The sequence below is a fragment of the Nomascus leucogenys genome, chromosome 10 (genome assembly GCF_006542625.1).
Source record: "Nomascus leucogenys isolate Asia chromosome 10, Asia_NLE_v1, whole genome shotgun sequence".
Lineage (NCBI taxonomy): Eukaryota > Metazoa > Chordata > Mammalia > Primates > Hylobatidae > Nomascus > Nomascus leucogenys.
In genome coordinates this window covers 20973316-20993244 of record NC_044390.1, presented here as the reverse complement: position 1 = coordinate 20993244, position 19929 = coordinate 20973316, and the positions used below count along the sequence as shown (strand labels likewise).

Below are 19929 nucleotides of genomic sequence, written 5' to 3'. Positions count from 1 at the left end.
TGTTCCTTTCCTTTTTAAAATTTTTGAAAAGGCTTTTTAAAAAATTTATACTGTTAAATACTCTAAATAAGCACCATTTTAAAAAATCTCAAGTTATCTTTCATGTTTACAACTGTTTCACACAGAAGTAATCAGGTATTGAGAGATTGAGAACTGATATTTTTATAAATTTTCTTAAAGTAGACTTGTTTTACTTCAAAATTAGTTCTTATTTCATTGCATACAACTGTCTTCAAAAGGAATGTGAGTAATTCTAATTTTATGAAAATATAATTATGTAAACTATGAAGTATGTAGAAGACCAACAGACTTATTCATTGGTCAAAGAATAAACAAATCAGAAATGACAAGGAATAATTTCCTTTTTAATCTTCCCTTCATTAATAAATGCTTTTCAAGTATTATAATAAGTAAAACAAGTGTATCTGAACTTCTGCAAAACTCCTGCTTTTGAGAATGGAATAATTGCCATAAAAATCAACAACAAAATCATCCAACTGGCTATTTGATATTTTTGATGATAAAAAGGTAGTTTTATTGAAAGCTTTGCCTTTTTTGCTAGTAACATTTTATTAGCCAAATAGAATAAAATAAATTATGTCAGTGTAAGAATGAGATGCTTATAAAGACCAGAATAGCAGAAACTAAACATGTAGGAAACATTCCATTTGCTCCAGAAACACTGTTTGTCATGGTTGTTGTAATGTATCAGTATTTATAAAATTTATCTTTTTTTCTAATAACGACACTAAATTCCCTCTAGTTACAGTAATAGCCTGGTGGATTCTGCCTTTCATCCACAATGGTTGTTTTTATGTATATTTGACAGAAAATATTAAATAAGCCAACCCCTGCTCCCACCTGAACATTTAATGTTGCTTATGAGAGCTATGCATATATCTAGGTGATCCTGACAACTCCCAGCTTTCATGTGTCTGAATGAAAAGTCACAGGGCACTTGGAGTCTTGAGGTTGAGGCAAGTTCAATCTAAACATGTTGGAGCAATCCTGAGTGTGAAGGTGAAAAACAGAAGACCATATACATTACAGTGCAGACAACTTTAACCAAATGATTCCCTTCTCTCCCCCTTTCTTTCTGAAATAAGCAGATGTCTACTATATCCAAACTCTAGAAAGAACCAATTAATATCCATACAATATCAGTTTTGTTAGTGCATGTGTGTCTGCATCAGAACGTACAAACACCCACACCCACACACACACACACACACAGAATGATAAACTTTTGGAAGAGAAATAGAATAAAATCTTTATTTTCAAGCTTGTCAGAAAATCTACCTTATTAAGCAATGGCCTGTTTACAGTGTTTATATTCTAAATGTTTTCTGTTAAAAACTCGCACATGATGCTCAAAAGTTATAAATTAAAAATAAAATCCAGAGCAGTCTAACTGATACTCATATTTCATTTATAGTTTAGAAAATGGTCCTTTTACAGAATTGATCATTCAATGCTTAACTAATAGGGAAATATAATTTTTTTCTTTTTTACTGTTAAGGAAAAATGTTTAGATTCATTAAGGCTGCATGATTAAGTGGCTATTAACAAATTCTGGAATTTGTAACATCAAAATTTATTTGTAATTGCAGAGTAATGTTTGAAAATCAGTCTTCTTGACAATTTTCAAAGTATTTATAAAAATCATACTTTATTATTTGCTCCCTAACACTAAAATTTTCTATAGATAGGGACTAGTACTTTGAAAAGAAGACCATGAAAAGCCACATATTTTAAAAACATGAACATTATTGTGAAAAATTACTTTGAATATTAGTGATAAAGTAAATAAAATGGTCAAAATATATTCCTGTGGCAAAAATTGGTAGAGGCCACAGAATTTCCAGGCTTATAGCATGGAGGCAAATATTGTGTATTTCTTAAAGCAGAATTTTCAATATTTTTCAAATTAAAATAATTTTTCATTAGAGTTATAAAAATGATGAATGGCAATCCAGAACTATTAAGTAAGGCTCTTCTGAAAAAAAGAAATGGGAATTTGTATTTTTAATAAATAAGTCAAGTTATTCCTATAATTATAAAAGTTTGGGAGAAACAGTCTTAAGTGATATATTTTACAAACTTCTTACATGTAGAATATTAACATCATCCCAGAAGATTTTTTTTATTACTCAGGGTTCTCTAAAGAAACAGAACCAATGGGAGCTGTTATAAATTAAAGAGAGAGAGCAAGAGAGAGAAACTGATATTTATTATGAGCATTGTCTCACGTGGTTATAGAAGCCAAGAAATCTCAAGACCTGACATCTCGTCTCCCTATGCTGGAGAACCAGGAAAGCCAATGGTGTAATTAAATCTGAATCCAAAGGCCTGAGAAGTAGGGATCTTTTTTTGTAAGTCCTAGACTCCAAAGGCCCAAGAACCTTCAGCAGGGATGATGATGTTGGAGAGCAGAAAAAGCTGGATGTCTCAGAAAAAAAAATAAATAAATAAATTAGTCTTTCCTCTGCCTTTTTGTTATATTTGGAACCTCTGTGGTTTGGAGGATGTCTGCCCACATTGGTGAAGGCAATCTTCTTTACTCAATGTACCAATTCAAATGCTAATCTCTTCCAGAAATACCCTCACAGACACACCCAGAAACAATGTTTTGCCAGCTATCCCTATTCTATCCCGGCATCTTTTAGTCTAGTCAAGTTGAAACATAAAACTAACCATCACCATTTCCTAATGCCCTTTACAATTAACCCATGACCCATATGCATGGAAGCAATGGCAATTCTTAATTTTTTCCACTAAAGATAAGTTTTATCTGTTTTATAAGGTCACAAAAATTGAATCATATAATATTATGCTTTTGCTTAAGGATTCTTTCATTCAGCATAAGTTTATAGAGATTACCCCATGGTGTTGCATGTGTCAGTAGTTTGTTATTTCTATGTGGGGGTTCCATTTTATTAATATACCACCATATATTTATTCATTCTTCTACTGATAGACATGAAATGTTTCCAGTCTGAAGCTATTATGAGTAAAGCTGCTATGAACATTCTTGACAATTATTTTGTGAACACATGTTTTCATTTTTCTTGGGTAAATACTTAAGATTGGAATGGTAGGCTCATAGGGTAGTATAGCTTTAATTTTATAAGAAACTTACAGAGATTTTTCTAAAGTGGTTGTAACATTTTATACTAACAATTATATGAGTTCCATTTACTCCACAATCTCCCCATCATTTTTTCTTTTCTGACTTTGTTATAGATTTGTTTTGTATTATTATTATTATTATTATTATTATTTTGAGACGGAGTTTCATTCCTGTTGCCTAGGCTCGAATTCAACAGTGTGATCTCGGCTCACTGCAACCTCTGCCTCATGGGTTCAAGTGATTCTCCTGCCTCAGCCTCCCAAGTAGCTGGGATTACAGGCACCTGCCACCACATCTGGCTAATTTTTGTATTTTTAGTAGACACGAGGTTTTACCACATAGGCCAGGCTTGTTTCGAACTTCTGACCTCAGGTGATCCACCTGCCTCGGCCTCCCAAAGTGGATTTGTATTTTTTGGGTGAATAATGATGGTGAAAACTTTTTCACGTACTTTATCATTCAGAGATCATTTCTAATGAATTGTCCATTTAAAATTGTGCCATTTTATTGTTTAATTTCCTTTTATTATTGAGAGTTAATGTTTAGGCATTCTTTATTTTCTGGCAGCAGCCCTCTGCCCTCTCCCTGTGATAATCCTCGTTATCAGCCCTTTGCCCAGTTTCCAATCACAGCCATGCTCGGTGACAGCGCAGCTGTGAAATGACAGCCAGTTTTCCCTAATCCTGTTTACTTCATTATTTCCCCATTGCATTTAAAGTTGTCTGTCTGTTTGGGGATTATTTGGTTTCTTTTGTCTTTTTTGTTTCTAAATCTGGCCTTCTTTTTCCTCTCTCAGTGGGAGCTTTGGCTAAGTAAGCTATTCCATCAGAATCAGAGGCAAAAGTCCCACCAAACAAATTTAATAAATTAAAGAGGTTTATGCTCTCCCTCCTCTCATCAGGGCTCTTCAGATAAACAAACCAATAGGATATAGATATAGGCATAGACTTTGACACCGTAGACATAGACATATGAGAATAGATTTATCTCGGGAGTAGACTCACACAATTGTGGAGGCTGGTAAGTCTTAGGCCTTCTGCAAGCTGGAGAGCCCAGTGCAAGTCTAAGGCCTCAGAGCCAGAGAAGCTGATTGCATTATTCTCAGTCTGAGTCTGATAGCCTGAGAAACTGGGCGGCTGCTGGTGCAAGTCTTGAAGTCCAAAGGCCAGAGAATCTCTACTTCCGATGTCCGAAAGCAAGTGAAGAAGGATGTCCCAACTCCAGAAGAAAGAGGGAAACAGAGAGAGTTAATTCACCTTTTCTCTGCCTTTTTGTTCCATGTGCAACTTCAAATGGTGCCAGTGCTTACTGAGTGAGGGCAGATCTTCCTTATTCAGTCCACTGTTTCAAATCCTAATCTCTTCTAGAAACACCCTCCCAGGCACACCAAAAAATAATGCTTTATCAGGAAACTCGTCATTCTTTAATCCAGTCAGCTGACACCTAAAATTAACAATTTCACTACCCTACAAAGCACTGGATGATTTGGCTATTGCTTTCTTCTCAACTTCTTCTTCTTCTATTGCCCTCCCTGAGCCCTGTGCTCAAACTCAACTTGCCTTCTTTTTAAATTCTGTGACCATTCCTCAGATTTAGTCACTTATAATGACATTTGCATTTGCTTTATGCTTCTTCTGTTTGAAAAACTTTCACGGATGTTTTAATCCTGCCACATTTTCATCATTCCTATCTAAACTCAGATACCGTAAATTGAGACACTGCAAGTAACTGGTCCTAATAAAGTAACTGGTCCATTGTAAGAAGTAAACTAGAAGGCACTGAAGATCTTCTAGGCTAGAAATAGATGAACCTTAATAAACATTTGCAAAATATTTTGATAAACACTGGCCATTGCACTTTGGGGCATAGACCATGTACTTATGAAAACTATATTATTATGAATAACATGTAATTACATAGAAAAATTCCAGATATCCATATTGTCTACTTCTTCAAGTGTTCAATAATGTTCTAAACACAGGTTGGTATAATTGCAGCCTCTCCAAAGGCATAAAGATAAGGTAATAACTTTGCTAAAAAAGCCTCTCAGCCTGTGGCCAGCAGTCCAAGTTGACTGTGAGAACATGACAATATTCCCCTTGTCCAAGTTAGTAAAGCTGAAGCCCCATCCTAAAGTTAGTATAAATAAAAGTAGAAAGTAAGACATTATCATTCACATGGTAGAACGTGAAGTTTTAAAGGACAACAGACAGAAGTCGCTTCAGAAACTATTTTTTCAAATATTTATTTGTAACCCTCCTTCTGGGTCTCCAAATACATTTCTTAGAGTACTTGATATTGCTCCACAGCTCATTGAATCTCCCATATAATATTTTTCAGCATTTTCTTTCTCTGTGCTTCAGTTTTGATAGTTTATATTGCTGTATCATCAAAGTCACTGGTCATTCCTGTACCATTTCTAAATTGCTGTTAACTTCGTCCTAAGTCATAGGTTACATTTTCTATTTTGTTCAATTTTAGTAAATTTTTGTTTATGTTGGATCTTGTATGATTTTTCTTATGACTGAGTCATTAAGTTATCTGTGAATAAGCTTGACTTCTTTGAGGCTTGTGTTTAAGCTTTGTTGCAGGAGATCTGTTATAGTCTTTATTGCTACTTTTTTATTCCACTGAAGCCTGACTTTTCTTGAAATTATTTTTCAAGTGTTTTCCTCAGGGGTAGTGCCTGCTTGATGTCTCTAAAATTTTGTTTATTTGCATAGATTTTTCTTTCCCCTTCAGTATAGATACCTTGGAAGGATATCGCATAATTTGGTTATGGCCATATCCTCTCCATCATCTGTGAATATTAGTTAATAATCATCAAGTTTGTAATGCCAGACTAATATTTTATACTTTATAAGTACTAATAGTTATTTGTTGTGCCTGAAAGCACATTAGGTATTTTTTTCTCTTTATGGTTATGCTTCACTGATTCGACCAGGATATTCTAGAGTTGTTTTGTTTTCTTTCGTTTTGTTTTGTTTGGGGGGAGTTTATTTGTTTTTTTTCTTTATTATTTATTCATGCTGAATTTTCCAAGCTCTTTCGGTCTTAGATTTAGTCTCTTGAACTCAGAGAAACTTTACTCAATTATTTTTAAGTGCTGATCTTCTTTCATTTTTCTATCTTCTCCTTAAATCCTAGAGGCACTAGCTACTCTAAGTATGTGTTCTTTTCTGCAACATTTTCTTTTTATTGAATGAAATTGCCTAGGAACTTGTACCATTGCATGTGATGTTAACACAAAATAAAATATGCAATGCGAGTACATTTATAAAAAGGTCAAAGATACATTAATAGCTGGGAGCATTGGCTCATACTTGTAATCCCAGCTACTCAGGAGGCTGAAGTGGGAATATGCCTTGAGCACAGGATTTTGAGGCTGCAGAGAACTATGATAGCACCACTGCACTCCAGCCTGAGTGATAGAGTGAGACCCTGTCTCTGAATAAAGAAATAAATAACACTGTTACAGAAACATACAAATAGGCAGTAAAACTAGAATAAAAACAAAAAAGTAATTACCATCAAAGCCATCATATGTGTTATTTGCAGATCTTTCAGGCATACATATTGGTGGTAAAAATACAAAGAAAATTAAAAGCCAATTACCATAAAAGTTAGAAGGGTGGTTACTCCTGAGAGAGGATATGTGTTTAGACAAGAAATCATGAGGGACTTCTGGAGAGGTGACAATTTTCTTTCCAACCTAGATGGTGATTACATGGCATTGATTTCAGTTATATGATATGCTGCATTATACAATTTTATGCACTGTTGTGTGTATATATAAATTATTTTTCACACTCTTAAAAAGGAAATTAGGCAGACATATTTATTTTCTTTAAGAAACCCAGAGTTGAAAAAGCAGACTTGAAAATCTATAATACTTCTAAAGTAACGTTTGTATAATTAATAAATGGAAGACAGCTTGGTTAAACAGAAGAAAACAAAGTGTTTACTAACAGTGTCATTTGGCTATGAACTTGCAAATTAGGCATGGAATAGTCTATATTAATGTGAATCACATTTTCCCTTATGTATGTAGAATCTAAAATTTATGTGAAACGAGGAATAGTCGCGTGGCTTACCATCCAGTCTAAATACTCAACATTACTGCCAACTTGAGAGGCTTGATATAATAAATATATTCAGACCAAGTTGATACATTAAAAATGTGAATTATAACTAATTATAAGGACCCAGTAAAATCATAGGAGAGGTAGAGGAAGAAGTAACACAATATTATATGTTTTACTTTTGCACCTCTTTCAATAGTTTATTATTCAGACAAATCATAATCCCAGAAAGATTATACTCTCTGGGTGGTTAACTTCAACAGTGCAAGTAAAATATTTTAGTTCTTCATAGACTAAGTTACACAGCTCAAAAGATGCTAGTCACTGACTAGATCTCTCTAATTCCCTAGGCATTCTTAACTCTTTCACTTGCTTATTATGGAACTTTTAAAATTTACATTTTCTTTTGTATATCTGCTGCCATTCTCGCTTGCTCAATTGCTCACTCACTATAGAGTTTAAGTAAACCCAGACCAGGAGAAATTATCCTGAATCCTTCTTTTGGTGGTGTTGTAAGATTTTCTCACAGTCTTTTTTGCTGCTATAATTTCCATTTTATACATATTTTTTTCTTGCTGAACTCTTCTGTCACAACCAGTCCTTTTTCATAGTTTATACATTTCCAATTATGGCAAAAAGGTATGTAAAGACTTCCCAATACTTCCCAAGAGTTGTCTGACAACTCTTTCTACACCATTTATAGTATTTAAAAATCCCTTTCCCTTCTGGATTTTGATCTCACTTTGATGGATTTGTGCTAAGCAACTTCTCTTTCCACTGGACATTTTCTTTCATTTGAAGCCTGATTTAGGAGGATATATAGTCACTCCAACTTTAAGTAGGAAAATTCTTAAGTGATATCTCCCTTTTAATATGAGGACATTATATATTTCCACTGCATTATACAGAACTAACTTCAAGGACAGGAGGAATTTCTCTTTTCATAGATTCAGTCCATCGTTCCGGAATTCCAATTGTGTAATGTAGATTACCTGAGGCTATTTTTTCAGTACCTTTCCATTCCTTGGGTGTTAGCAGTCATACCAGTTTGGGTCATATCGGTTTGATTTCACCTAAGGGCTAGAAGGCCAATTTGCATTATGAGAATGTGCCAGCTGCTTAATTGTCTAGTCTAGACATAAACCTTGTCCAGGGACAGCTAGACACAGTTGATTGGAGATGGCAGCACACAGACATGTGACTTTGGTATTGAGGAATGACAGAGACCCTGGCTTTATTGAAAAATATGGGGATAGGGTTCTTATGGACATATAAGTAAACATTTGCTGTTAAAAAAATGAAGTTTTAAGAAATCATTCTCAACATTTATACTGTATACATTTTTAGTTGCCTTATTTTAAACTTTGAGTACCATTACTCTTTCTCAGCTATTAATTGCTAAATGTTATATCTTGAAATTGATAATATAAATTGGGTAAGTAATATGTAGGGCACAAGACATGCGAGCTTAAATAGCTAAATATAATTTGTTTTTCAGCTTTGTGTTTTTAGGTTTGGGTTCCTATAAAATTTAATTTTGATTTTAAAACCAAAGTTTTGCACTAAAGAATACCCAGTTTTCACAGCAAACATTTTTTTAAGATTTTCTATTTTGCTTCTTCCCCACTGAAAATAAAATTTTGTGTGATATTCTTAAAGAGATAAATCAAACATTATGCAATATGTGGTAGTCTGTGGCTTCTGAGGGAAATTAATAACATCTGTAATTGGGAACTTTGTTGAAACCAAATCTCAAATAAATGGCACCATGAATGCTATTATTGACTGGGAAAATTACCGTCTAAATAAAAATGAAAATCCATGTTTCGGGCTGTTATTTTTTACTTGCCTCAAGTTAATTTCCCCTATACCACCTTTCCCACTGGTGACAGCCACTAGAATTTTCTCTAACCACAAGCATATTACTGTTCAGATGCTACGAATAGCACAAAGCATATCCATACTGGAAAAACCCGGAATGTAGCTCTATTTTCATTCTAGGTTCAAAGTACTTTTTTAGAAAATGATAAGCAGATACGGAAGTTAGCCCCAGTAGCATTCCAGTACCCTTAAATATAGTATTTTAGTATAAATATCTATAATATTTTTGTCCTATTTAGTAATTAGGTCTCATTTGCATGTCCAAATAATACTGTGAGAAGAATATGTTGTAAAATAATAATTATGTGAAATATCAGCTATAAAATTACTGAAGGACACATTTTGAAAAATCAGACTAGTTTCTGGGTTCTCAGGTATTCATGAAAAAACATTCTGTCTTGTCAGGTTTCTTGTCCTATTCTTCAGTGATTCTATTTTACGTTCTATTTTAACTGCAAAAATCCACAAATTTTTCAGATAAAGAATCTAAACTTTTTGGAAGTTAAGGAAATTTCATAGTGACAAATAATTCATGAAAGAGCCATGATTACAAATCTGGTCTACCTGATTCCAAAGTCCATGATTTTTCATTCTTCCTTACTATTCTCCATTATTCTCATCAATATCCTACAGGCAGATAGTCCTCAATCCTAAAAGTTAGAAAAATCACACTCATGGTGTCCTGGAAAATGCAATGAAATCAGTTAAAAGTTGTCAGAAATGGCATCAGGTAGAAGGCACCGTAATAGTTGAGCTAGAGGCAATGGGGTTCTAAAATAGAGAAACACCCATAATCATGACAAGAGAGGCACGGATATAATTGATGTATATTTAAAATATATAGGACATAACTCTTTTGATGTTAAGTATGAAGAAGATGTAGGCTGCATCATTTCCTATGACTTTTGAAGCTCTAATCAAAATATGAGTTAGGGCAATTAGGTTTACCTTTTAGAAATTTAGAGTTTGGAAGTCATGAGACTAAGTCTGTTTATACTGACACTTGAGGTAAAAAAGTAAAATTTTCAGATTTGGCTGTAAATTATAAAAACAAAATAATTTAGGCACACAGAAAGGAACAGAGATCTAATGACTGAAAGAACTTGTGGCCCATAATAGATAGAAATATCCATTCCTAATGGCTTTCAAATTCCCACTGGCACTCTATGGGAGGCCCGGATATATCTTGATCCGTCTATGGGTGGGGACCAGAGTGACATATTACAAAAACACTAGCTTGAGCTTATTTGAGGAAGTTTTTGTTCCTTGTAACAACAACAACAAAATCCAAACCAAGCAAATATCTCCCTTTAACTGAGAAGAAACATAAATTGTTGTGGAATGTCTGCATTAACCGTGATAGACATATACAGGGGTTAAAGGCGTAAAGAATTAAAAGCCAGTAAGAGAAACTGTAGACAATAGGGTAATTTAGGCATATATACATAACTATTTTCCAGAAATCTACTGTGATGATCCTAACTCATTGCTGAAATAAGAGATTTTGTATCTATATGTCAGAAATTTTAAGGAAATTTATCTATAAATCAAGTTCAAATTAAACCAAACAGAAGGAAAGGCTGGTTCCAAATAACAGAGTAAAGAAAAGTAATTTGTTTTAAATTTAAATAGGATAATTCCATTGATGTTATCTTAGATTTCAGTTTTTATCTTATTAACATAATCAAAGGTAAAAATCCATCTAGGAAAAAGAAATGAAAATTTTATAAATCATTGATTATATACAGTTGTGCATATGAAAAATCTAGTTGAAATAAACAGCATTCTTGTTAAAAATAAATTAGCCAGTAATCCTGTAGGAAGGTACTGTATGATCAAATGTTTAATCATATAAATAGAATGTAAATGTCTCACTGAGCACTGTTTTCTAGTGTATCAAAATTCTTTTATTTCATTCACTTCACTGTGCTGTTGTTATGATGTGCTTAACAGGGAACGTGGTTAGTGAAAGGAAGATAAACATGGATGTTACTCCAAAACTTAGTTTAATGAATGTTTAAAGAATTCAAATTTTATCTGCTTCTCTTGTAATTTGGATCTCTTCTTAATGTACATAGTGCTAACATGAAGACCTTTTTCTGCACTATATGCAAACAGGGTAACTAAAACAAAGCCACTTTCAATCCTTGAAGGTATATCCAGGTTTATGACAGTAATTGTGTTTACATTTTATGGTGCCTAGTATTGACAAAATGTTATTTGCCTGTATTAAACAGATGACTCCATAAAAAAATAAAAATAAAAAATAAAAATAAATTATCTTCTTGGCTTTAGATTTAGAAGAAAAAAATCACAGTCTGGAAAAAAATTAGAAGCATTTTTAGGTGAAAATGACTCCAGTCTTGCCTAATATTTTTTTTTAGAAGCTGCTTTCAAACAGATAAGGAATAAAAATTCCACTGTTTGGTACTAATCTAGAGATAATTATCTATGTACCTACCTACATATCTATCAAAACATAGTGCATGTATATGTAAGCCTATATGTATGCTTAACTGTAATAAAATTTAAAAAATTCTTTGAAATTTAAAATAAATATGACATAATTAAGGTCAATCTCTGAAATGTAAAATAAATATAACTTTAAGGAGGAGGTAAGGATTCTGCAGGTTAAAAAAAAATAATGTTTTTCTTCATTTTATACCATGTGATATTATTTGTGCGTATTGGTTTTCTTCCATGGTTTCCGTCTCATAACTCCCATAGCCCTTGATATTTACTAAGTGACTAAAGTGATATCTTTTGTTAAAGCATCTTTTGTCTTTGATTCCTGAAGCAACTTTGAAACAGATTCTTAGCGAAAAAGGTGAAAGTCTCTGGTTGTAATGTTGGGGTACTTTAGGCCTTAGAAGCAAGACTCAGAAAATGGAATCTCTCTGACCTTCTCCTGCCCCCCTTTTACCTGCTCCTTTTTCTACTCAAGGCCTTCCATAGAAACTTAAAATATATTCTTCCCTTGCGTTTATGTCTTGGAGCTGGCCATCTATTCTCTGACCCACCTTGCCTGATTGTAAGTCAGACTAATTTCAGAAGAGGTTCTGCCCCATACTCAGGAGGAAAGAATGCTGTACAGAGATTCCAAGAAGAATCTGAACAGGCAGACCTCGCTGGATTTTCCCACTCAGTCTACTAGTATTAGATCACACCCTTTTTGTCCAATCACATTTCTACATCATTATCCATGCTTCAATCATGCCTATACAATGAAGTCTCAAAAAAAGGCCCAAGAGGAGGGGCTACGTTGAGCTTCTGGACAGCTGAACTGATGGAGGCTTACAGGAGGGTGAAGAGGAATTCATGTACTTGCTGGGAGGGCGCACCCCAACTCCATGGGAACTGAAGCTTCTGCGCTGAGGATCCTTCCAGATCTCACCCTACATTATTTCTTTGCTTCCCTTTTTGTGAGCTACTATAGCAAATTAATGGAACCTGATGAAGAGGTTGTGGAAACCAAATTTGAAGCTGAGCCAGTTGGTCTGAAGTTCTGGAGGCCTGGATTTGTGATTGGTGTCTGACATGTGGGCTGTCTTGTGGTTCTGGGTCCTCAACCTGTGGGATGTGATGCTATCTCAGGTTAGAGAGTCTCAGAATTGAACTGGAGTAGAAGACACCTGGTTGGTCTCTGCTACAAAATTGATTGCTTGCTTGGTGGTGGAAAAAATCCCCACACACTTGTGGTGTCAGAAGCATGTTGTGAGAGTATAATGGGAGCAGCTGAGTTTGTTTTTTCTACTTATACCATTCATGTTTTTAATTCTCGCTTAACCTGAGTCATATTCATTCAACAACGTATGACTCCTATGTCAGATATTCCGTGGTCATAATGTTCTCTAGCCCTTTGATTTGAAATTCTGACTTATATAGCAGACACACCTTTCTCAGAATATGTAACATCTATAGAGACATTAGGCAGGAGGAAAAAATTGTTACCAGGAAGGAAGGCAGGAAGAAGAGACAGGAAATAAAGTGTTGTGTTCTATTGCGTACAAAGCACTGTGATGGTTACTTTATCTTTAATTCCTAATAACACAAAGCAGTAATTGTCCTGATTTGGCAAATTGGAAAACATGATCAGGCATGGTGATTCTGACTTTACCCCACAAGTTCTCCTCCAGCAAACTAGGGCATGCTGTGCTAGCCATGTCAATATTACAGCAGTGAATTCAAAGTCAAGTGAAAAATCTCAGTTAGAGTAATAAAGGGTGTGAGAAGATAGTGGTTAAGAACACAGGCTCCCACTTTAGGTGTCCTAGGTTCAAATCCAGGTCTGAGATATATTAAGTTTATGACCTTGGGCAATTTATGTAACTTCTCCATGCTACAGATAGTTCATCTGTAACAACAGGATAATACATTCTGCTTCTCAATTTATTATAATTATTCAATCAGTTAATATGTGTAAAGTATCTAGGTGAGTGTTTGGTTCACAATAAGAGCTTTATAGGTTTGCTAATAATATTGCTGCTTAAAATTAAACCTGGTGGATAAGATGAGGATAATTTTCTGTCCTAGAAGCTAAAGCATCTTTTTTGTTCATTGCTGTGCATCTTCTACAAACAAGACATTGTGCATTCCTAGCAATCCCTTTTCATCTTAATCCTTCAGTCTAAGGATTTACTATTCTAAGTAAAGTAGAATTTTCTGCAGTTTTCCTTTTCAGTATTTATGTCTTTTCTCTTTTTTAGCTTTTATTTTAAGTTCATCAGCAGGATGTGCAGGTTTGTTACATAGGTAAATGTGGGGGTTTGTTATACAGATTATTTCATCACCAGGTATTAAGCCTAGTATCCATTAGTTATTTTTTCTGATCCTCTCCCTTCTTCCACCTTCCACCCTCTGATAGACTCCAGTGTGTTTTTCCCTCTATGTGCCCATGCGTTCTCGTTATTTAGCTCTTTTCTCTAACTTAAAGTAATTTCTCTGTGTGATGCTTAATTTTATGTGTCAACTTGGCTGGGCCACATTACACAGATATTTGGTCCAACTTTATTCTCGATATTTATGTGAGGGTGCTTTTGGATGGGATTTACATTTAAATTATTGGACTTTGAGTAAACCAGATTACCTTACATAATATGAGTTGGTTTCATCTAATTAGTTGAAAGCTTAATAGAAAGAAAGGCTTGATAAATCCTATTCCATCACCACCCCAAACCCCAGGAAGAGGAAATTTTCCAGCAGACTGTTGTCAGACTTCATCTGCTCTTCCTGATTTCTGCAATAAACTGCCTTCAGACTTGAACTGCAACCTCAGCTGTTTCCTGTGTCTTTGCCTGCTGGCCACCTTTATCGGGGAACCAGCCCCAATATTTCATCATAGGTTCTTTCTATTTTCCCTAAGTGCCAGCCGGTCTGAGAAATAAACAGAAAGAGTACAAAGGGAGAAATTTTACAGCTGGGCCTCCGGGGGTGTCATCACATATTGGTAGGACCATGATGGCGATCTCGAGCCACAAAACCAGCAAGTTTTTATTAGGGATTTTTTAAAAGGGGAGGGGGTGTACGAACAGGGAGTAGGTCTCAAGGATCACATGCTTCAAAGGGCAATAAAGATCATAAGGCAAGGCAAAATTAGAATTACTGACGAGGGTCTATGTCCCGCTGTTCATGCATTGTCTTGATAAACATGGTAACACGAAACAGGGTTGGAGAGCAGAGAACCAGTCTGACCAGAATTTACCAGGCTGGAATTTCCCAGTCCTGGTAAGCCTGAGGGTACTGCAGGAGACCAGGGTGTATTTCAGTCCTTATCTCAATTGCGTAAGACAGACACTCACAGAGTGGCTGTTGGTAGGCCTACCTCCGGGAATGCATTCCTTCCCCAGGGTTATTCCTTGCTGGGAAAAGAATTCAGTGATAGTTCTCCTACTCACACATACGTCTATAGGCTTTCTGTGAGAAGAAAAATATGGCTCTATTCTGCCCAACCCCGCAGGCAATCAGAGCTCATGGTTATCTTCCCTTCTTCCCTGAAAATCACTGTTATTCTGTTCTTTATCAGGGTGCACTGATTTCATACTGTTCAAACACATATGTTTTACAATCCATTTGTACAATAGTGGTCCTGAGGTGACGTATATTTTCAGCTTACGAAGATAACAGGATTAAGAGATTAAAGTAAAGACAGGCATAAGAAATTATAAGAGTATTGATTGGGGAAGTGATAAATGTCCATGAAATCTTCACAATTTATGTTCAGAGCTTGCAGTAAAGACAGGCATAATAAATTATAAAAGTATTAACTTGGGGAACTGATAAATGTCCATGAAATCTTCCAGTTTATGTTCTGCCTTGGCTCCAGCCGGTCCCTCTCTTTGGGGTCCCTGACTTCTCACAACACACCTTGTAGATTTTGGACTTGCCTGCTTCTAGAATTGGGTAAGCCAATTATTTAGAATGAATAAATATATTTCCGTATGAATGCACAATCTATTGGTTCTGTTTCTCTGAATAATCCTAATACATCCTGGTTTTGCATTTTCTGACTAATTTTTCTCAAACTTTCTCCTCATCTCTTTAGTAATTTGGGAGTTTCCCCTGCCCAGTAAAATCAACGAAGGCGAAAAAGGCCATCTGCTCTTTCCTGCCAACTTGGATAGGCACATTACAAAATTCACAAAATAAAGGACATATTATCCAACCAATTCTTTTGATTTGGGAAAGGAAAGAATCCATATGTTTCTTTCTACCTTCCCATTCTTTTCAAATGAAACTAGTAAAATTTATCATGGATTTTTTTTAATGCTGAGAATATTTTTGATAAATTGAGTTAGAAGGCAAAGCAATCTTCCAGAGTATTTTCCCTTTTGGAAGTAGCATTGGTATGAATGAGTCTGAAGAAAGAGGGCCATCATAAACAGTCTCCCATGGGCTCACATAGGAGCTACTTCCTTATCTTTTCCCCGTTTAAAATCCATAAACTCTTTGGAACGAAACCCTTTTGTCTACAACATTCCCAGAGCACATAGACATTGAATCATGAAGTTTTATGTAGTTGTCTGGTACTGGAATTAACTTCAAGGGACATCTAGAAAAAAACAAATGCTAGGTAATATCAGCATAGTATCAGATGATAAAAAAAACAAAGCAAAACAAAATACTATGTTCAAAAAAAAAAAAACTGTTGGAAACAGCCAGGACAAAACATTGCAGACAGCTATAGTGCTGTCTAGAAAAAAACAAATGCTAGACAATATCAGCATAGTATCAGATAATAAAAAACAAAGCAAAACAAAATACTATGTTTAAAAAAAAATGTTGAAAACAGCCAAGACAAAACATTGCAGACAGCTATATAATGCAATGTCAAGAATGTGGGACCTGGAGACAGGTGCTACAACTTTACCACTACTCGTTCTTTAAAAATTAAGGTTTATGTTTTTTATTTTTGTATCTGTAACGTACTCTTTTATAGAACTTCAAAAGAAAATCTTAATACAAATTAATACCTTTAAAAATAAATTAAAAACTCAGTTTATCTTCAAGAATTTATATAGGGTAGTAAATGCAGGCCACATTTTATATTTTCTAAACACCAACTATTCTATTATAAAATAAAAAAGTGATATGTTAACTACTATAAAGGGTGAAACTATTATATAAACTTTAGTCTAAAAGGCTGCTTTCTGCATCTGCATCAATGTAATTTCATGATTCTTTACCAATATTTATAGTAAGAATCTCTATAATCAAATTATCATTCACTTTCATGCCCCACATGGGAAGTGGTAGGTGAATATCTGTAGGAATATAATTCATTGTCTGCTCTTCTACTGAGAAGTATCCCTGTGATTGTCCAGTCTACACTCAGAATTTTGTCTTCATAAGCAGCTAGATCATAGAATGGAGCCTTAAAACTTCTTGTATTCTGCAGCTTGATAATGTCACCTAAATATACTGAAATCAGCTGCTATTCATGAATAGAAGACCATTTTACTGATGTCACCCAGCCTGTATGTGAAGTTGGGGAAAACGACAGCAGAAAATTATCTTTAGTTTGGGGATCCCAGTCTTATATGCATGTCTCTGCTTCCAGATGCTAAACATTTACAAAGTAGAGAATAGAAAATACAATACTTTATTTCCTGACAAAGTTGAGTTAAGACTGCTGAACTCAACATCCCACACTCTAATTGTGTGGTCCCAAGATGCACTGCAGATTCCTTCAACATTTGACCACAGAACCAAGGAAATTGCTTCCTTGTGGCCAGAGAGGGTCAGCATGGGAGTCCTTGCTCTGTTTTCTGTTTCTTTCTCAATTTGTGGATTCCCCCATTTCATCTTCTTTATCTATAGAGGCTGTAGACTAGATATTTAACATTTTATCTCATCAGCCACTGCAAAATATAGTTTCTGAGCTATCAACAGCTATATAATCTACACTTCCATTATGATTTCTGCAGCAGTGTAGGGCTTTCCCTGTTTCTCATTAAATTCTACTCCGGTGAGACAATACTCTGATCAATGGAAGAATTCAGTAAAAGCAAGACAAACTGTCTTTTTTCACCCAGGCCACATTTTTCACAGCATCTGTATGTTTCACAACCATCATTACGAACTTTTCTTCCAAGGATCAGAACCCAGAAGTCTCATCATAAGAACCAGTCAAGGTACATTACTCTGCCCCTTTAATTGAACTGATGTAGTCATCATATAATATGCATTGCTCTGGCTGGTGGGCAGTGTACTTCTCCACATATTCCGGTTCCACAACCTCTTCTGATGAGATAATCTCCAGGTCCATGTGTTTGACCAAGGAAATTAGCAGAAACTGGCCCTCAGTAAGGAAATCAAACTCCACATGTTTGTGGAATTAATTTTTGTCCTTCAGCAATTTATTCATGATGTTACTAAGGTCAGCTATTTCAGAGGCAGCAGAGATTGAGAAAAGAACATCAGCTATGATATATTTCATGTTATCACTGTAGAAGTGTGCTTGGAATGGAGACATGGCAGGGAGTACACACAAGACTTGCCCACAGAAACATATGGGTTGGTATTCAGAGAACAAGAGCTCTGGTCTCTTAGGATTAAAAAATGGCAGCTCAAAATTGGACTGAATATGTAAGTGAGAAGCTGCATGTGAAGGCTGGCTCCCACTTTATTTACTTGGATCTCTTCCTATATTTTCAATTAATGGTAGAATCCCATATATCTGATTTTACAGAAGTAATATAGACAGATTTAATGTACTTTAGTTTTCCCCAATGGTAATGTCCTTCAAAACTGTAGCACCATATCACAACCAGGGTATTGAATTAATATTAATACTGTGAAGATACAGAACATTTTCATCACCACAAGGAACTCTAATGGCTGCCATTTTGTAGCCACATTCACTTTCCTCTCACACTCCCAACTCTACTCTCACCATTCCTAATACCTGACAACTACGAATCTGTTTTCCATTTCTATAATTTTGTCATTTCAAGATTGTTACATAAATGAAATTATACAGTCTGCTCCTTTTGGAATTGGCTTTCCTTACTCTGCAAAATTATCCAAAATTCCTCCAGTATACTATGTGTATTATTAGAGGTTTTTTTCTTACTATTGCTGAGTAGTATTCCATGTATGGGTGTACTAGTTCATTTAGTCAGTCACTCATTGGAGGTCATTCCAATTATTTCCAGTTTTTGGTTATTGTGAATAAAGCTGCTGTAAACATTTGTTACAGATTTTTGTGTGAATATAAATTTTAATTTTTCTGGGGAAAATTCCCAGAAAACTTCTGGGTTGTATGATAGTTAATATGTGTAGTTTTTTTAAGAAACTGCCATTTTGGTTTCCTAAGTGACTGTACTATTTTACATTCCCACTGGTAATGCATAAGTGATCCAGTTTTTCCACATTCTTGCCAACATTCAGTGTCATCGCTATTTTCTTTATTCCATTCTCATAGGTGTGTACTGACATATCGTTGTGGATTTAATTTGTATTTAACTAATGGCTAATAAGGGTGAACAACTTTTCATGTGCTTGTTTCTTCTTATTTCTTCTCCTGTATTAGTCCAGGTTCTCCAGAGGCACAGAACTCATAGGAGATATGTATATATGACGAATAGTTTGTTAGGGAGAAATGGCTCACAGGATCACAAGACCAAGTCCCATGACAGACCGACTGCAAGCTGGGGAAGAGAGAAGCCAGTAGTGGCTCAGTCTAAGTCCAAAAAGCCTGAAAAGTAGGGTATCTAACAGTGCAGCCTTCAGTCTGTGACTGAAGGCCTGAGAGCCCCTGGCAAACCACTGGTGTAAGTCCAGCAATCCAAAGGCCGAAGAACCTGGAGTCTGATGGAACGGAAGGAAACATCCAGCACAGGAAAAATATGAAAACCAGAAGACTCAGCAAGAATGGTTATCCCATCTTCTTCCACCTGGTTTGTCCTAGTGGTGCTGGCAGCTGATTGGGTGGTGCCCACCCCTTGCATCAGCGTGCCCTGGATATGAGACATTCAGTCAAAGGAAATTATTTTAGAACTTTAAGATTTAATGACTCTCCTGATAGGTTTTGAACTTGCATGGGACCTGTAACCCCTTCGTTATGGCCAATGTCTTCCTTTTGCAACAGGAGCATTTACCCAATACTCATACTCCCATTGTACCTTGGAAGTAGCTAACTTCTTTTTCCATAAGTTATTGGGGTACAGGTGGTATTTGGTAACATGAGTAAGTTATTTAGTGGTGACTTGTGAGATTTTGGTGCACCCATCAACCATGCAGTATATACTGCACCATTTTTGTAGTCTTATCCCTCGCCCCCCTCCCACTCTTCCATATATATATATCATATATATATATATATCATATATATATGAT

At 35.3% G+C, this 19929-nt stretch overlaps 1 pseudogene; it reads right to left on the bottom strand.

The window, feature by feature from the left end:
• Window positions 1–16810: 16810 nt before the first annotated feature.
• LOC100599093 lies at window positions 16811–18064 on the bottom strand (annotated as a pseudogene).
• Window positions 18065–19929: the final 1865 nt, after the last annotated feature.